The sequence below is a fragment of the Balaenoptera physalus genome (genome assembly GCF_965194825.1).
Source record: "Balaenoptera physalus genome assembly, chromosome: 15".
Classification (NCBI taxonomy): domain Eukaryota; kingdom Metazoa; phylum Chordata; class Mammalia; order Artiodactyla; family Balaenopteridae; genus Balaenoptera; species Balaenoptera physalus.
This window is the reverse complement of record NC_138894.1, coordinates 46,957,280-46,974,372: the sequence shown is the minus strand read 5'-3', so window position 1 is coordinate 46,974,372 and position 17,093 is coordinate 46,957,280. Positions and strand designations below refer to the sequence as shown.

At 43.9% G+C, this 17,093-nt stretch overlaps 1 pseudogene across 1 annotated transcript; it reads left to right on the top strand.

Annotated features, from left to right (window-relative positions):
* Positions 1-13,623: 13,623 nt before the first annotated feature.
* On the top strand, positions 13,624-16,144 carry LOC309643501 (small ribosomal subunit protein uS19 pseudogene; annotated as a pseudogene). The gene is made up of 2 exons: positions 13,624-13,643; positions 15,710-16,144. The product of its transcript is annotated as a small ribosomal subunit protein uS19 pseudogene (transcript).
* The last annotated feature ends 949 nt before the right edge of the window (positions 16,145-17,093 follow it).

Sequence of the window (17,093 nt, the reverse complement as noted above, 5' to 3'; positions counted from 1 at the left end):
AAACAAAAATGAAATTTGACTTAGAGGGTTTTTTTCCCTCCCATTTCCTGGTGAAGATACAACAAAATAGCCGAAAGGTAGTTAGACGATGGAGAACAGTTGCAAAGGGCTGGAAAATGCTCTGCTCTTGAATAACTGAAAGCCGACTAGAGATCCTTCTGTTCTATGAACTCTCCACACCTGGAGAGTAGGTTCCCTGAAAAGGTCTGAGCACTGGTCAGGGAATTCCAAATTACAAGGGGGAGAAATCACTTGAATGAAGAGTTCAACAAGAGATCCCCATCTATTTAAATTGTAAAGACACCAAAACATGAAAATCTGCCTGCCAGTCCTGCTCTCATTCGCTTGAGCCAACTACATGCATGTGCTTGGATGCAGAAAATGAAAATGGCCCTGCAGTCCCTTGAAAAACTTTCCTTAATCTTGATGTTACTTTAAAGCCATCATAAATCACACAACCTGCCAATCTTGCCATGTTTTATAAACCGTGGCGAGAGGTAGAGTATTTCTGGCCCAACGATCTCCCAGTAACAAATGCCAGTTCTACTGCTGCAGTATTTCCTCAATACCACTCGACCTCTTAAACAAGGCTCTACAAACATATTAACTGTCATATTCTCAATTTTTTTTTACAATGGGAAGTGATATCCTCTTATGACTAGCTCGATGGAGCCAAGGGCAGCGGCTGTCTGGGGACTGACGAAAACACCCAATTGTGGTGGGCAAGGCTTTCCGCCCGCCAATTACTGTCCCTAACATTCCTGTGGGTTCCCTGATCCCTACAAGATCCCCCGATCCCTACAAGATCCCCCAAGGTCACACCCCACTGGCTCATCAGGTTCCAGCCTGCCCCTGTAACTCACTGTCATCCAAAAGGGTGCCAAAATCAACCTCCACAGGGCCACACTCTGCATGGCCTTCAGGATCAATCGAAAAGGCTGAACCCAGGCAAGCCCATGGCCTGGCTTGCCTTCAGGAAATTCCGGGCTGTCTGCAGCAGCTGTGGTTTGAGTAGTACAACAAATTCACTTACTGAATGACAACAGCTTTATTGGCAAGCCAATTCAATTAAAGCCCCTGCATCCAACAAAGTCTCCGGCAGCCCTCTCTGCATAAAGAACATGGAATCATGCCTACATTTCCCTGAGTGCCCTCAGCCCTAGCTGTCCCTCTACATGAGAGGGAGAGGGATGAATGAATTAGATGCGGATGATGGTAATTAATGGCTGGCTGTCAGAGAGTCATTTTGGAGGCTCGGCCGTTGAAGGCTCCGTATTAAAGACCAAATCCCAGCACAAACTGACCAGGACAGGCTAGAACTCTCTTTCTAAATAGTAGGAGTGTCACAGACACCTGCGGCAAGAAGGGAGGGAGAAGCAGGGTAAGGTAAAGGAGGGTTGGAGGGGAAACAGAGAAGCAAAACATCAGGCTGCTAACATTGATCAATGCTTCTTACACTATTGATATATAAATAATATGTTCATTTTTCATTCTTACAAAATATGTCCTTTAGGCTACCATTATGGCGAACTTACTTCAGAGTTCTGACATGAGCTTATTAGGAGGGGGAAAGGGAGGGTTGACTGTAGAGCTACAAACAAAACACATTTTCTTATAAAATATATATATAACAGATCATTTTTGCCTTCAGTAACAAAGATAAGAGTTTTTCAGATCCCTGGCACAGTCTTGCCAACCAGTCCTTTGGCACTCAGAGAGAACGTGGGGGGAAGAATATCAGAGGGGGCAGGAAGGGAAAGAAAACAATTAACAAATCAGCTCCAACTGGCTCATTTATATGGAGATAGACAGCTCTCACTTTGCCTTTAGCCAATGCCACCAACAGAGCCAAGTCAGGTTAACTACCTAGCAGGAGATAACTTGGGTCGACTGGGCTTAATTATTCCTGATAGTAACAGGTTACCATACACACTGTTTGGAGCATAAACAAAAGCCAGATATCGAGGGGCTAAAATGATCCTTCTCCAACAACTGGAGTCGTGTGAAAAGCCAGGCTCCTGGTTCGTTCCATCTGTCTAAAGTCCTAGTCTTAGAGGTCCCAGGGCCTGAGTTGCCACCCATGAAATGTGAGAAATTCCATGACTATACTGGAAGAGTCTTCTGTCTCACTCCCAGAAAGAGAAGAGAGTTCCAGGTGCGAAATTTCATTTAGGGAGTGTGTTTCTCTGCTCACAGCAATCCTCTAGAATGTTTGCCTAGAACCTGACTTCAAAATTCCAAGTTTGGAGAAAACGTCAGCTCCACCAGGAAGCCTCCCCAGATTCTCTCAATAATAAAATACTTCCTCTGCTACACTCCTAGAGAACCCTGAATGTCCTCTATCGTGGTCTTTAATTCAATCTTCTCTACAACATAGTTTGTTGTCCCCTTGTCTTCCTTCCCCAAAAGACAAGGGTTTTCTGAGGGCTGAGCTCCAGGCTTTGTATATAACTGGCACTCAGTAAATCTAAGTGGAGTTGAATTAAATGGCCCTTAGGAAATGGATACGACTTGGCAAAGCCTCAGTCTTAAAGAATTATGTGGGACCTTGTTATGACCCTACAGGCATCAAGATTTCACTGCTGTTTTCCTCACTACAGCCACCAAATTGGTTGCCCACTTTAATTAGAACAGAGGCCAGATGTCTGGCCAGCTCTGCTAGAACCGGAAGAGCTAGCAAGCTGGTGGAGTTTCCCAGCTGGGGGCTCAAGAGGCTGGCTTCGTGTGGTTGGGTCACCTTCCCTTGCATACTTCCTTCCCTCTTACTTGACTCCCCTTCCTCCCCCCACGCCTCCCCCCGCCACCACCCCATCCCGAGGGCAGCTGTCCCTTTTATCAGCAAAAGCCCTTTCCTGACAACACATCTGTCCAGCACAATGTTTCACCCTGTCCAGTGATTCGGTTACCTGAAGCATTTGCATCCTTGATCAGTGCAAGGGCCTGAAACATATGTGTCCGTAAAGAGTCGGCAGAGGCAGAATATCTCCTTTCAGAAGACTACTATCCACTAAGAATGAAATCTAATATTTAAAGGGCATGACTCCCCGTTCATACTAGATTTCATTAATCAGTGTTTTCGTGGAAAGGATAAATCCTTTATGCATGCCTTTTTCCTGATTTTTTCCCCCATTTAAAAACTGCAATGCTTATTTTTCTTCCCTGCTATTAGTTCACAGAGACCCACTACCGTGAACCCTGCTTCCTTGCCTCCCAAAACTCACCTTTACTCATTCACACTGAGGGAATGAAGTTCAGTCAAGAAAAGAGAGGTAGAAAGAGAGACCGAAAAGTGTTCTAGTTAGTTTTAAGCATGTTTCATTAAATAAAACCTTTGCAACCCTTGAAAAAAATAGAGACTGTCACTATAATTACGAGCCTGTACTTGGCATGTGAGTGACCAATACGTTCAATGCCTCAGGAATATTAAGTAGGAGATCACAGCCTTCACTTGGACACTCACTAAGGACTATATTACTGACATTGAACATGATGAGAATGGCATTGCTACGACAGCCACAAAACCCACACTTTTAGGTGAAGTTCAGAAAAGAGGAATCACTGGTATCCTTCCTGAGAGATGTTGACCAAAGAATATGCTGATTTTTTTTTACCTTTTCACATAGCCTCTTATGTATCTGCATATGGCATTGAAATTGCAATGACGCAGTGAAGATCAGCACCAAAGTACTTAATCATGTCGCTAAGGACGGAAGAGTCTAACAATACCCAGGACCTCTGAATGAACCAGAGGTACTTTTCAGATGTCTAAACACCTATGACTGTGCTAATACTTTTCTGCTGCATGTTCCCTTCAATTTATGGAATAGTGAAGACCCAACAAATTGTTAAATAATGCCCCATTTCCTCATTAGCTTCAAATGTAATTCCCATTGTTGAGTAAATATCTTGGTTCCTGAATAACACTTTTTAAAAAATGCAACAAATAACACAAATATGGGAAAACAGTATGTACAAAGATGCTTATCACAATATGCTTTATAACAGTGGGAAACTGGAAGCAATCAAAATGATAACAATAGGTAAGTTGTTAAGTAAATACACTGCAATGGACCATCATGCAGCCATTAGGAGGATAAAGACCATATAACAACATGGAAAAATGCAAGTGACACATGCTAAGTGGGAAAGGGACTGGAAACTGTATTGCAGTGTGATTACAACTACATAAAAGCATACGTATAAAAAAAGACCGGAAGGGAGTAAACAAAAATAATAATTGTGTTAGGGATTATGAATGATTATTTTCCCTTATCTTTACTTCTCAAACTATCAGTAATGCTATGTGTCTTTTATAATTTAAAAAATAAATGGAAAACCCAGCAACTTTTTAAGAACTATTATTTTTTAAAGTAGCTATAATTTTGAAATAAAAAAACAGTAATATGCAAAATATTCTAACTATATGAAGCCCTAATTAAGATGTTCCACGTGGAAACAGCGACCCTGGCAGGGTGAGCACCACCCCACACTGCTGCTCCCACCACTAACACACATCTCAGGGAGAATTCCCTTCTGCAGACTTTTCCACTGACTCAGATTTACAGGCCTCTTTCTAGATATTTTCACTCCACCTAAACAGTTTATTTCAATATAATCATTGGATGGGAGAAAGCAGCAGTAGCTGAAACTGAGGGCTGGAAAGTCAGAATTCTGCTTAACCACAGATGCTGGTGTCCAGCTGGCTGGCTGCAATGAAGCTGCTTAGGGGTGGACACTGGAATAGCCACACAGGAGAGATAAGAGGCTGGGAAGAATGAGCCTAGCAATTTAAAATAAACCTGAATCTCCTTAGCTCTGCTGAATAAGATCCCAGGATACTGAAACAACTTGCAGCTTTGGCCTTGGATCTGCCATGTATGATCTTTGAAGAATTAAAGAATGAGAATAAAAGGGTCAGAACTCTGGTGGGGGCCAATTTTATATCCTTGCTCCAAACAGCACCTCTTAATGTTCTAGTGGATCACGCCCACTTCTTGACCAGAATTCACTTCCAAACTACAGCCTTCTGGACCCCACAGAAAAGAGTATACCTAAAATTTATCTCATGGGCAGCTAATAATAATCTACAGGCATTAGCTAACAGTAATAGATTTTGAATTACATAGAGAGACAATAGATAACCAAAAGTTTATCTAGCAAGATGTCCCACTCACTTGGCAGCACTTCTTGTACTTCACATTAAATCGTACAGGTCACATGTTGCTGCATCAAAAACCCATAATTTCTGTAGTCTTAGGTGAGTAAGACTTATGTTCCCATATAAGCTATAAATGTTAACCACTTTTTTTTTTTAATTTTTATTTATTATTTATTTATTATGTTTATTTTTGGCTGTGTTGGGTCTTCGTTTCTGTGTGAGGGCTTCCTCCAGTTGCGGCGAGTGGGGGCCACTCTTCATCGCGGTGCGCGGGCCTGTCACTATCGCGGCCTCTCTTGCTGCGGAGCAGAGGCTCCAGACGCTCAGGCTCAGTAGTTGTGGCTCACGGGCCCAGTTGCTCCGCGGCATGTGGGATCCTCCCAGACCAGGGCTCGAACCCGTGTCCCCTGCATTGGCAGGCAGACTCTCAACCACTGCGCCACCAGAGAAGCCCCTTAACCACTTTTTAAGACAATGGCCTCCCTTTAGGATTTGACTTCTTGCCATGACACTTTTGATAACTTTATCAACCCCAGCGTATTAAAATATTCAAGCCTGTAAGCATCAACTATCTAACACTGATTCGTGAGTCTAATCCTAAAACTAGCTCTTTAGGCTGTTTTAGCTACTTTTATATGCAACCTGAGTACACGACAATATCACATTCAGTTTGGAAGGCAGACCTTATAAAGTGTGAAATCTTTTAAGACACCATAGGAGTGCACAAAACAATTGTAATAAGCATTGCACATATTTTTAAATGTGACTCTTTTGCTGGCCTTCTTCCTCATCTCAGTGCTCCTGGTATCACTTCTTTAGTCAATACAGTAAGTCATTTCAGCCATGTCTGCCCAGGGAAATGGAAGGAAGAATTCAGGTCTTCCTTTGGGTGCAAACCCCAGACAGCCCCTGAATTAAGACAGAGAGGCAGAGGACAGCAAGAGGCATCTCCCCAGAAGACTAATTTATTTTGGCTTTAATGAGAGGCAAGACAGTCCCCACACACTTGCTTGGCATGAGCAGAGTTTAAGAACTTAGAGCAGTTCCTGAAATAAGCATGAAGGACATCTTCTCATACCACACCTGTACCACCTGTTTGCTAACTTCCTCCTTAGACTCTCAAGTTTTTGCAAGTCTTTGCCTGAAACAGCTTCTTAAATCTGCAGTTAAGTCAAGTGCCACCTTCTCCCTATAGAAACCTCAGCCCGTCCAGGGTCAAGGCAAAGGGTTACTGCTGAAAGGAGGCACTGAGTTGGAAGGACACCTGGGGACCCTTCAGTCTAGTGGTAGCCACCAAATCACCAGAGGAGCCTGTGACCCAGCCCGAGATTCTGCTGCCGTGGGACTGAAAGCCACCCAGGCACTTGCGCACACACAACGTCTCTGTCACAGCTGGCCCAAGCACAGCACTTTGAGAAACAAGGATGTACTCCAATATCCTCTGAGGCTCAGAGAAGTTGCTGAAGACACATAACCTGTTGGCAGTGGAGTTAGGAGCAGTATTCAGACCTGTAGACTCCTGCCACATCCTACTGCCCCAGGGAGCAAGAGGAAAAGCAATTACAGCTGGAGGCCGGGCAGGAGCAGGTAGCACTACCCTCCCCAGTGGATACCAACATGTGCTGTGGAGTTTGGAACCTGGAGCAGGCACTTGGTGTCAAGGGGTCATAATACCACCTTTAATGATGCCTATGGCTAATCTTCCCCACAGGAGCCACAGCAACAAAACTCTTTTCTAGGCACCTGCATTTGATCTAATATCTGGATAGAAGTGGCCATCTGGGGCTGGCTTAGCAGAATCAGAAAATCCAGTCCCAGCTTCACTGGGTGTCAGCCATGTAACCATGAGCATTACCTTCTCTTTGGCTTCTGTTTGCCCATCTGAAAAATGAGCCTAATGCCTACTTTTCTGATTTGTTGTGAGAATCAAATGAGGTCACGAGATGTCCTCTGAAAATTAAAATCTTCTGGACGCGTACGTCCTATCTAGTATTCTCACACTCTTATGGATCTTGTGCAAAGGTAGAAGGAATATACCTTCTTCTACAACAAGAATTGGATAGGATAGAGCTTCCCAAAACTACCAGAATTGTTCATATTTTCTAGGAAGCCTAAAGGCTATAGCCAGTGTACACAGTATCAATGCAGACCCGTGGTAAGCAGAACAGAAAGGATGAAGCCTTTAGAAGGCACTTGGGATGCATTCAAACTTGGACCCCAAGGCTTTGTTGACTTCCTATATCCAAGAGTCACAGCCGCAGGACTGGGGTTTATCTGGTCCTCTTAGCCCTGATCAGAGCCTACAGTCGTAATGATTCTGGGGTCCTTCGATGACTCTCCTCCCCAGCTATATAAACACATGGTTCTGAGGCACTTCCTTTGCCTCCTAAACCAGCACTCACAAACGCATTCCATGCAGGATTCCAATTAATCAATTTTCTGCCTGCATTTGCATGTTTGAAATGAGGAAAATATTTTAGATCTCTGTTTTTTATTCCAGATGGAATCTCTTTGTAAAAACCCAGAACTCCTTTCAGAGGCCATTGAGAGGTAGAAGAAGGTGAGGGGGTGGGGCTTCTGGGAAGGCTTTGGGGCCCCAACTTCCTCTTCAAGTAGAGCAGCTGTACTTCTACCTAATCGGGCTCCCACAGAAGGCTTCGTTTTGTTAATTTTTTTAAAAAGTCATGAAAAACAGTCATCTTATCCAGTCCCCTGGTTTAAAGGGGAGGAAATCACATTGGAGAAAGGTTAACTGATATTCCAATCTTCTCCCTTAGTCACTTGCCCAGGCAGGAGAACGATGGGAAATTCTCCTTCCAATGGAAGGGCTTCCTGCCAGGGTCTCGGTCTCAGTGCAAGCTGCTATGCGTGGCAGCAGCTGGGTGGCTTCTCCTGTCTGTCCCCACATCTGGCAGCTCTCAACAGTGGCCACCTCCAGTTCCACCTCATCAGTGCCTCCCCAGGGCTTCTCCTGCGGCACTCCAGTTAACAGCTGGGATGGCATCTCCAGGGTTCCTCATCTCCTCTGCCAGCTCGTCTGGCCCTCTGGTTTCTGGGGAGCACCATCTTTACAGAATCAGCTCCTCTCTAGGACTCTTTCAAAGGACAGTTCTCAAACAAACATAAAAATAAAAAACAAAAAACACTCACAAAACTTATTAATGACTCTGTGAAGTGACTCCGGGGAAGCAAGTCCACGTAAGGAACCCTGACTGTCACACTTAGTTGCCCCCTCCGGGCCCAGGCCTACTGACTCTCCTTAGCTCAGGGTGTGTACTAAGGTCTCCAAAGCTGTCCTCCCAAGGGTTGTAGGGGGAAACTTAATACTATTATATCTGTGTTACATTTGTTGAGCATGGTAATAGTATTGTGATTATGTAGGAAAATGTCCTTATTCCTAGAAGATGTAGTCTGAAGTGTGTTTGTGTGTGTGTGTTTAGTTGGGGAAGGCAAGGAGGTATAGGTTAAGAAAGAAAGAGGTAAAGCAAATGTAGAAAAATGTCAGTTGGTGAATCTTGGTGAATGGTATATAAATGTTTATTGTACAAGTCTTTTAACTTTTCCTTAGGTTTGAAATTTTTCCAAATAAATGCTTGGGGATGGGGAAGGAGTCTTATACAAAGGCAAATTTACCCTGAATTGGATGAAGCTTAAGTGTCAGGGTCCCTCACTACATGAAGCCCTTCCAAGGCACTGGTAGGTTAATGAGGGTCATCAATGTAAAGAGTAGGTAAGATGAATTACTATACCAGAAAACCTGAAACACCCTGAAATCTTACAGCTTACATACAAAGCAAACTGGATAGAGGTTGTCCCAAGTTTGTCAACAACCTAAAAAGTTATGACATTACCAATTACAAGCAGCAAAGCTGACATTTTCTTAATTGTCAATAATAAAAGACAAATTTCTATCAGCCATGTTAGAGAAAGACTAAATTATCTTTCTATTCTCTCTGTAGAAAATATTACAAAATTGTTGTGTACAAAGAGGTGAACAAAGAATATAGAAGGAAAAGTATCATAGAAGCATGTCAAGTAATTAATTCAAAATATTATGTTAGTTTTCTAGATTTTATCATGTTTGTAGCATTTGTCAACATGTTTAATAATTATATAATTTGATTTATTTTTTCCTTCTTTATATGAATTCACTTTTAGAGCCTCCCTCCTTCTAAAGTGCATGCTTTGTTTCCCAAACATGTTGATCACACAAATATATACACACAGCCAAATATCAATACATGCAGCCTTTATTCAAAGCAACATCTTTTGGGTTTAGGGTTCCTTGGAACACATTTGGAAAACACTGCCCCAGAGCAAAGTTGCTTCTTTTTATCCACATATATCTATCATGGTAGCTGCACTGTAGCATTTGATTTCCAGGAAGACATTTATTTGAAGAGTCTATTTAAAGCAAATAAACTATATTTTTCATTGATCTTATATTTATATACAATCTGCTTTAAATAGCCACATTCATTAACCCAGCCAATTAAGGCCCAAACAGCACTGTGAGGGAGGCCAGACAGGTAATAAGAAAGGATTTGCCCCAGGTCCCACTTCACAAACATCCACCTCCATCTCTCCAGCCTCTGTTTGGCTACTTCAATGTCCCACAGGAGTAAACTGAGGCAAGGGGGCTGGAGGTAACTTTTCTTAGAACAACAAGGCATAGGATCTGGGTTTCCATTTTGTGGATTACTGTCGAATTGGTAAATTATTTTAACAGGCTCTATTTCTGTGGCCTGCTTGTCCTTTGACACCTTGTGTTCAGTGCTACCTGGGGGAGAGACACAGAACACTAGGGCTCACATATGGGAGAGAGGGGAGTGAGTATGAGGGTTCACTCTTCTTTGCCCTCCCCAAAGTGAAGGCAATTCATCCTTGTCCCCAGTGGAAAAGGATCAGTCTTTGACATCTTGCATTATAGATAATGCCAAAGAGGTAGCCCTAAATGCTAAAGGAAACTTTCAGAAAGAAGTGCAGCTTTCTAGGGGTCCCTCTTCCTAACCATCCTGCATCAGCAGACCAGCGACCAGACACAGCTTCCTGGCCCATGAAAGAACTGGAGGGACAGAGCCCCATCACAGTGCTCACTCTGCATTAAATTCTCCTGCTTTGACATGGAATTCCAGGGGCAGGAAGGGGAACCCTTCTGGTAAAAACTCCAGAGCTAATGCTCTAATACAAAACCCAGTAACAACAACAACAACATAATAATAATGGTAAAATAATCATCATTTATTAAGCATTTTCCCAGCCACCTTAGATACTTTCCATGAATTATGTCATCCCCTATAAAAAAAAAACTAGCAAACACTTCTTCAAACACTAGGGTAAGAGGGTTCCATTCATTGTGGTAAAGGGTACAGAGCATTGCTCTGCTTTGACTCATGTCAATAAGTAGGTAGAGGGCTTCCCTGGTGGCGCAGTGGTTAAGAACCCACCTGCCAATGCAGGGGACATGGGTTCGAGCCCTGGTCCAGGAAGATCCCACATGCCGCTGAGCAACTAAGCCCGTGCGCCACGACTACTGAGCCTGTGCTCTAGAGCCCGCAAGCCACAACTACTGAGCCCGTGTGCCACAACTACTGCAGCCCACGTGCCTAGAGTCCGTGCTCCGCAACAAGAGAAGCCACCGCAATGAGGAGCCCACGCACTGCAACGAAGAGTAGCCCCCGCTCGCCGCAACTAGAGAAAGCCTGCGCTCAGCAACACCCAGGGTAGCCAAAAATAAAATAAAATAATTTTTTTTAAAAATAAGGAGGTAGAGGAAGCTGACCCCTACAGCTGGGAGTCATCCCCACTCCCCCACCCCTCACCCCACCATGGCCTCTCCACTAAACACTCAGAGGACCAGCTATGGTGAATACATGGGCTGTGCACTGGTCACACTCAGATATTAAAGTTGACTAATAAGTAAGAAATATAATAATTATAGAGTTGATACATTATGCATTTTTATTTTACTATTTAGACAATTCTGAAGTTTATAAAGGTAAAATAGAAATTCACTCCTCACTTCCTCTCCTACTGTTAACAGCTCATTGGGTATCCTTCCAGATTTTCCATATATATGCATGGAAATAATATCGGCCTAGACAGGCTCAGAAGCCCTGCCTCCAAGATCATTCTTAGGAAAGAATGACTAGGAAACATTTCTGGAAAAGATAAAAAGGGTCAGAGACTAGTGTCACCACTTCATCCCTAATCATGGCTCCAAGGGATCTACCTCAGATCAGATTTCCTAGAAACAGACTCCATGACAGAGATTCGGGTGCAGAGCAAATTGGGGAGCACGCTTGGAAATAATACCTGTAAGAGAGAGGGGGAAACAGAAAAGGACAGGTGGGAGAGTTGAACCGCGTGATGCAGCTGTCGCCTTTGTGACAATCCCGTAGGGAACTCAGGAGCTGAGATGCCCTTCTGAGTTGCCCCAGTTAAAGCAAGGGAACCAGGCTTTCCTATTCTCAAGTAACTAATAATTGGATGCAGGGAGCCCTAGGGAGAAGGAGTAAGATTGGACAAGGCAGCTTCCTTCTTCCAGGGCTGGTTCCAGAGACAGTACAGCTGTGAATCAGCAGGAGCCAACATCTCTTGGTTTTGAAGGGGGGAGCTGGGAAGCCTACCGCAGCATATACTACAAGACCCTCAGATGTTCCAAAACATTCTCTTCTAGAAAAAATGTTTCTCTTCTAGAAAGGATGAGGAGTAAACAGGAGGGGAAAAAAACTTGTTGAGTGAACAGATAAGAGAATGCTACAGCCCAAATGTTGACACAGCTCCTGAATCCGAGATGCCAAGGCTCATACCTAATGTTCCCACGATTTCCAAGAATATTGCGCTATGCCATACCCTGCATAACAACATACACCGGACCTAACTACAGTTGCCAATAAGAAACGGCTAGGATGGCATTTTCCTCCCCTTTGGCCCAGAGCACTGAATTCCACTGGACAAATTTCACCTGTATGATTGGAAATGAAAAAAAAAAAAACTCTTTTCTTTATGAACAATAATAGAAACAATTCTAGGAGGGGAGATAGAGCAATGCAAAGCTTTCTTGGAAACCTCACTGCTGCACCAGGAGCAGATGTCCTGGGGCACAAATTCAGTCATGTTCTATCCCAAATAGCACTTCGACACACGTGGATCCAGAGCTCCTGGTGATCCGGCTCACCCAGCTCTGTTTTCTTTCCTTCTAGCCTCAGCAAGCACACCCAAACCTTCTGAGGGCAGGACCAGCTACAACACAGAGCTGGGACCCCAGTCAGCTGGACAGTGTTTTGTGGCCAACTACATCAACACTGGTATTCTTTGGGTGATGCTATATCAGAAATGTCATGTTGATTGTATTTTTCTACAAACACTCATAATGAATGACAACTAACCCTTCCTAAACCAGGCCTAGGCCAGCATGCTTTCCTATGAAACACTCCAAAGTTCCTTCAAGTGGGATTTCTATCCAGTAAGAAGTGTCCAAAATCGTCATGACAGGTGTCAAAATAACACAACCATTATCAGTATTCGTGGTAAAAATGGCCAGTAAATGTGCCTCTGGGTCTTAGGCTCATGGTCTACAAAATGGGCAGCTGCGTGCCTGCACTGAACTTGGAATAACAGGTCAGAGAACAGACAGCATTCCTTTCAGCATTTGGGAAGACAGACTCTACAAATAAAAGGTAGAATTAACTGATCAACTTTGTAGCATGACCTTGTCCATCAGTTCTAGAACATGAGAGATTTCCATTGAGATGGTACAACTACCACTGAACAACTCATTGCATGAATTAATTCAGCCACTAAAGGCCTCTTTCCCCATAAGTTCATATAAATACAAATCTGCTTTTGGGGCTCTAGGACAGTCAGGGAAAGGTTAATATTTGGAGATTTATCTTTAAACATTTTTATTCCACTTTTTTACAAAGATTGTCAGAGAACTTGGCAAACTGTCCCCCTACCAGTGACTTATGAGGGACAATACTACAAAAAAATAGGGACCAAAGTGTCCCAGACATCCCTGATTTCTTCTGCAGGAATCTTACCTTCCAAGGGGACAAAGGACAGGACCTACTTTACTGTAGTTAACAAGTGCAGAGCACGCACCTGGACCAGGTAGTCAGTGTCAGAGCTATGATTCAGACATAGGCATCTGACTCAGGAGTCTGTGCACATAAACTCGATGCTATCCTGCCTCCAGAATGGAAGCATCTTCCAAGAAGTGCTTTTACTTTCAATCCTTTAGTTGCCTTTACTTTCCAAATTCCCTTTGAGACAGGCAGAGCCAAGGTTACCCATTTCGTGGAGACACCAGACCTACACGACTTAATTGAGTCACAGAATTAATCAGTGATTGGACACAGAATGGAACCTAATACAACACACAGCACAGATCTTTACAATTCAACCAAGCAGACAAAAAACCAACAGACTCAAATCTGTTCCTGATCAGCAGACACCTGGACATGTTGGACAAGTGCGGGAGGTGACTGCTAAGCTCAGCCCCATTATGGCCCCAAGGCACATCGCCTCCTCCCTCTAATTCATCCTGAGCAAGGCATTGAACCCATCTGGGCTTCCGTCTAGGAGCAATGACATGAGTCAATTCATTTCGAGGATAAAACAATAATAAATATTTGCATTATCCTTAATCATTTCCAAAACATTTCAAACACATCATCTCCTTTAGTCCTCCTAACAGCACTATGAAGGAAGTTTTGTAGTGTTCATTCTAGAGATGGAGAAACCAAGACTCACAAAATTTGTCATCTATCCAGTCCCATGCATAACTCAGTCTTAATGTTTGATCCTGCGCTCTCTCCACTGTGCTCTCGCAATTGTATTCTGGTTCAAGATCCAGCAGCTGAAGACCACGGTCAAAGAGAAGGCTGGGGAAATCTGGACCTGCCATCAAACCAGGGACTGTTCATCCCCAACACTTCAATGCTTCATTGCCAATTAAAAAGAATGTTGATTTCCATTATTTAACCAAATAGGATCCATTCCATGAACATTCCAACTGCTAATCAGACTTGATGAATCACAAAAGGACATTGTTTTCCACATTTTTAATCTGTTCTGCTGGACTCCCAACCCACTGGTGAAAACTTTGAGGGACCCCAAGATGCCAGTGGTCAACTTGTGCAAATCAAGTATTTTGTGATCAAAAGACTGAACTACTCTAATATCCAACTTTTTTTTGTAATTGAAACACCACTGGCCACCAAAATCTAATGGTTCTTTATATTATTAGGTCATTTATTACCCCCAGCAACCCTGTGAGGTGGATACTACTGTTATCCCCATCTTTCTTACAGATAAGAAAACTGAGGCACAGAGAGATTAAGTGACCTGTTAGTCAATGTCAGAGCTGTAATTCAGGACTCTGATTTGGTGGACTCCGGAATGCTCAGTTAGACAGAACTTCTTCAGTACAATTCTCTAGGATTTGAGTTGAGGGTTTGGGGATAGAGAATGTTTTGTTCTACTTTTTAAGTTTCACTATTTATCAATAGAGTTTATCACCATATCTTATCACTACAGTGGCTCATAAGGAGACCTCTCCCCACTCCCATTAAAATAGAAATCTTCTTGGAAGGGCCAATGTCTAAAACCCTTATCAGTTATGAAGTAATAAAAAATAAGAGAAATAAGAAAAAGTATAGGGGAGGGGTTGGGTGAGATGTGACAGGGTAAGAGAGTGTCATGGACATATATACACTACCAAATGTAAAATAGATAACTAGTGGGAAGCAGCCGCATAGCACAGGGAGATCAGCTCGGTGCTTTGTGACCACCTAGAGGGGTGGGATGGGGAGGGTGGGAGGGAGGGAGATGCAAGAGGGAAGAGAAATGGGAACATATTGTATATGTATAACTCATTCACTTTGTTATAAAGCAGAAGCTAACACACCATTGTAAGGCAATTATACTTCAATAAAGATGTTTAAAAAAAAGAAAAAGTATAGCCTCTGGAGAGACTTGGCAATGCCTGGAGGTGACAAAAGGAAGAGAAAGAATAGATAGTAGAGGTGAAAGTTTTCCAAAAACAAATGTTACCTCTATTCTCTACCCCAGCTCTTTACAGCATAGCACATATCTCTATGAATGAACATTCTACTTACCAACTAGAAAAACACAGAAGCTGTGACTGAGTGAGTCCAAAGATTCAAAGTCCAAAGACCTGACTCTGTCTTCCCCTCCAAGCCAGGTGAGTTGCTATCCTTCTAAACTCTTGGCCTCCACAAGATCATCCCCTACCCCTGATGTAAAGACGTGTCACCATGCCTCCGGTGGCAGCCCTCCCAATCTTAGATGGCCAGGCCCAATCTTGCAGCCCACCCCTCAGCAGACCTGGTCTTCCTGGAGGACCCCACAAAGAGGGCATCCCACGTTTTCAGCTGCTGCTGCCAATTACCCAATACTTCTTTTTCTACTTCTTGGTAGTTTATTTTATCAGGCTATCTTATTTCCATGTATATGGGCCACTCAAATACTTTTTTGAACCAGGCAAAATGTTAGTAAGTATAAAAGTAAATAAGGCTGCCGAAGAACCGACAAGACGGCAGAAGTGGAGCAGAGGAAGCAGAGCTTCCGCAAGTTCACCTGCCGCAGCGTGGACCCTGATCAGACATTGGATGTGTTCTACCAGCAGCTTATGCAGCTGCACAGCGCACGACAGCATCAGATGCTGAACAGAGGCCTGTGGAGGGAGCAGCATCCCTGCAGAAGTGCCTGCGCGAGGCCCAGAAGGAGGGCGCCGCCCAAGGAGAAGCCGGCGGTGGTGAACACACACCTGCGGGTCATGATCATTCTGCCTGAGAAGGTGGCCAGCATGGTGGGCATCTACAACCACAAGACCTTCAACCAGGTGGAAATCAAGCCTGAGATGATCGGTCACTGCCTAGGCATGTTCTGAATCACCTACAAACCTGTGAAGCAGGGCCGGGGGCCACTCACTCCTCCTGCTTCATCCCCCTCAAGTAGCCTGCTTGGCCAACCCAGGCACAGACTTCTCTTTTTTTTAAAAAAAAAAAAAAAGGTAAATAGGTAAGTAAATCACACCACCAATAAAGGCAGAAGTAATAATAATAGCAATAATCACAGCAACAACCATGTATGAAGTGCTTCCTGCATGCCCTGTACTTTCCATACCTGATTGCATTTCATCTTCTCAACATGCCTTCAAGGTAAGTATATTTTACAGATGGGAAAACCAAGGCTTAAAGGCATTAAGTAACATGCCCACATCAATCAAGAACTACTAATGCCCAGTTCCACCTGCAGGTCTGTCTCTCTCCAAAGCCCAGGCTCTCTACTAATATCCTAGACTCCTTGATCCACTCTACAGCCAGGTAGGCTTTGCATATAGGAGTAGATTTCTCTGTTTTGTTTCTACCGTATTACACTGGTGGGGTCTAGAGAGGTTTACTCCCCTGCCCAAGGTCTCATGGTAGTGTGGACAGAAACAGAGCCTCACATCCTCTGATTTCTACTAAAAACACTCATTCCCCTCTACCCTGATGCCATTTACTCCCCTGCCTATCCAACTGGCCCTGCCTGACGTCTCCCACAGTGGCCTGGGGTTAGGGACTGCACGCGTCTCTCAGTAGACAACATGCTCAAAGTGCCCTCCCTTCCCACGCCCCTTTGAAGCCCTGGAAGGAACACATAGTGATCCACTCCTATCCAGATTCCCAGCTGCTGAGGCCCATGGGCTCATGTCAAGAGCTCTGGGGATCTACATCTACCCAGAGCATCTGAGAAAGAGCCCCTGCTCCAAGATCCCAGGTGTGGTCACAGGAGGGTATTTTCTGCTAAGACCCACCCAGCCCTGCCAGCAGTGCCCATGCTGGGCAGCAACCACTCTAAGCACAAGAAGAATCAAGTCTCTACTCTGCCCTAACAAGCTCTTTCAAGTCTCTGGGCCTCCCTT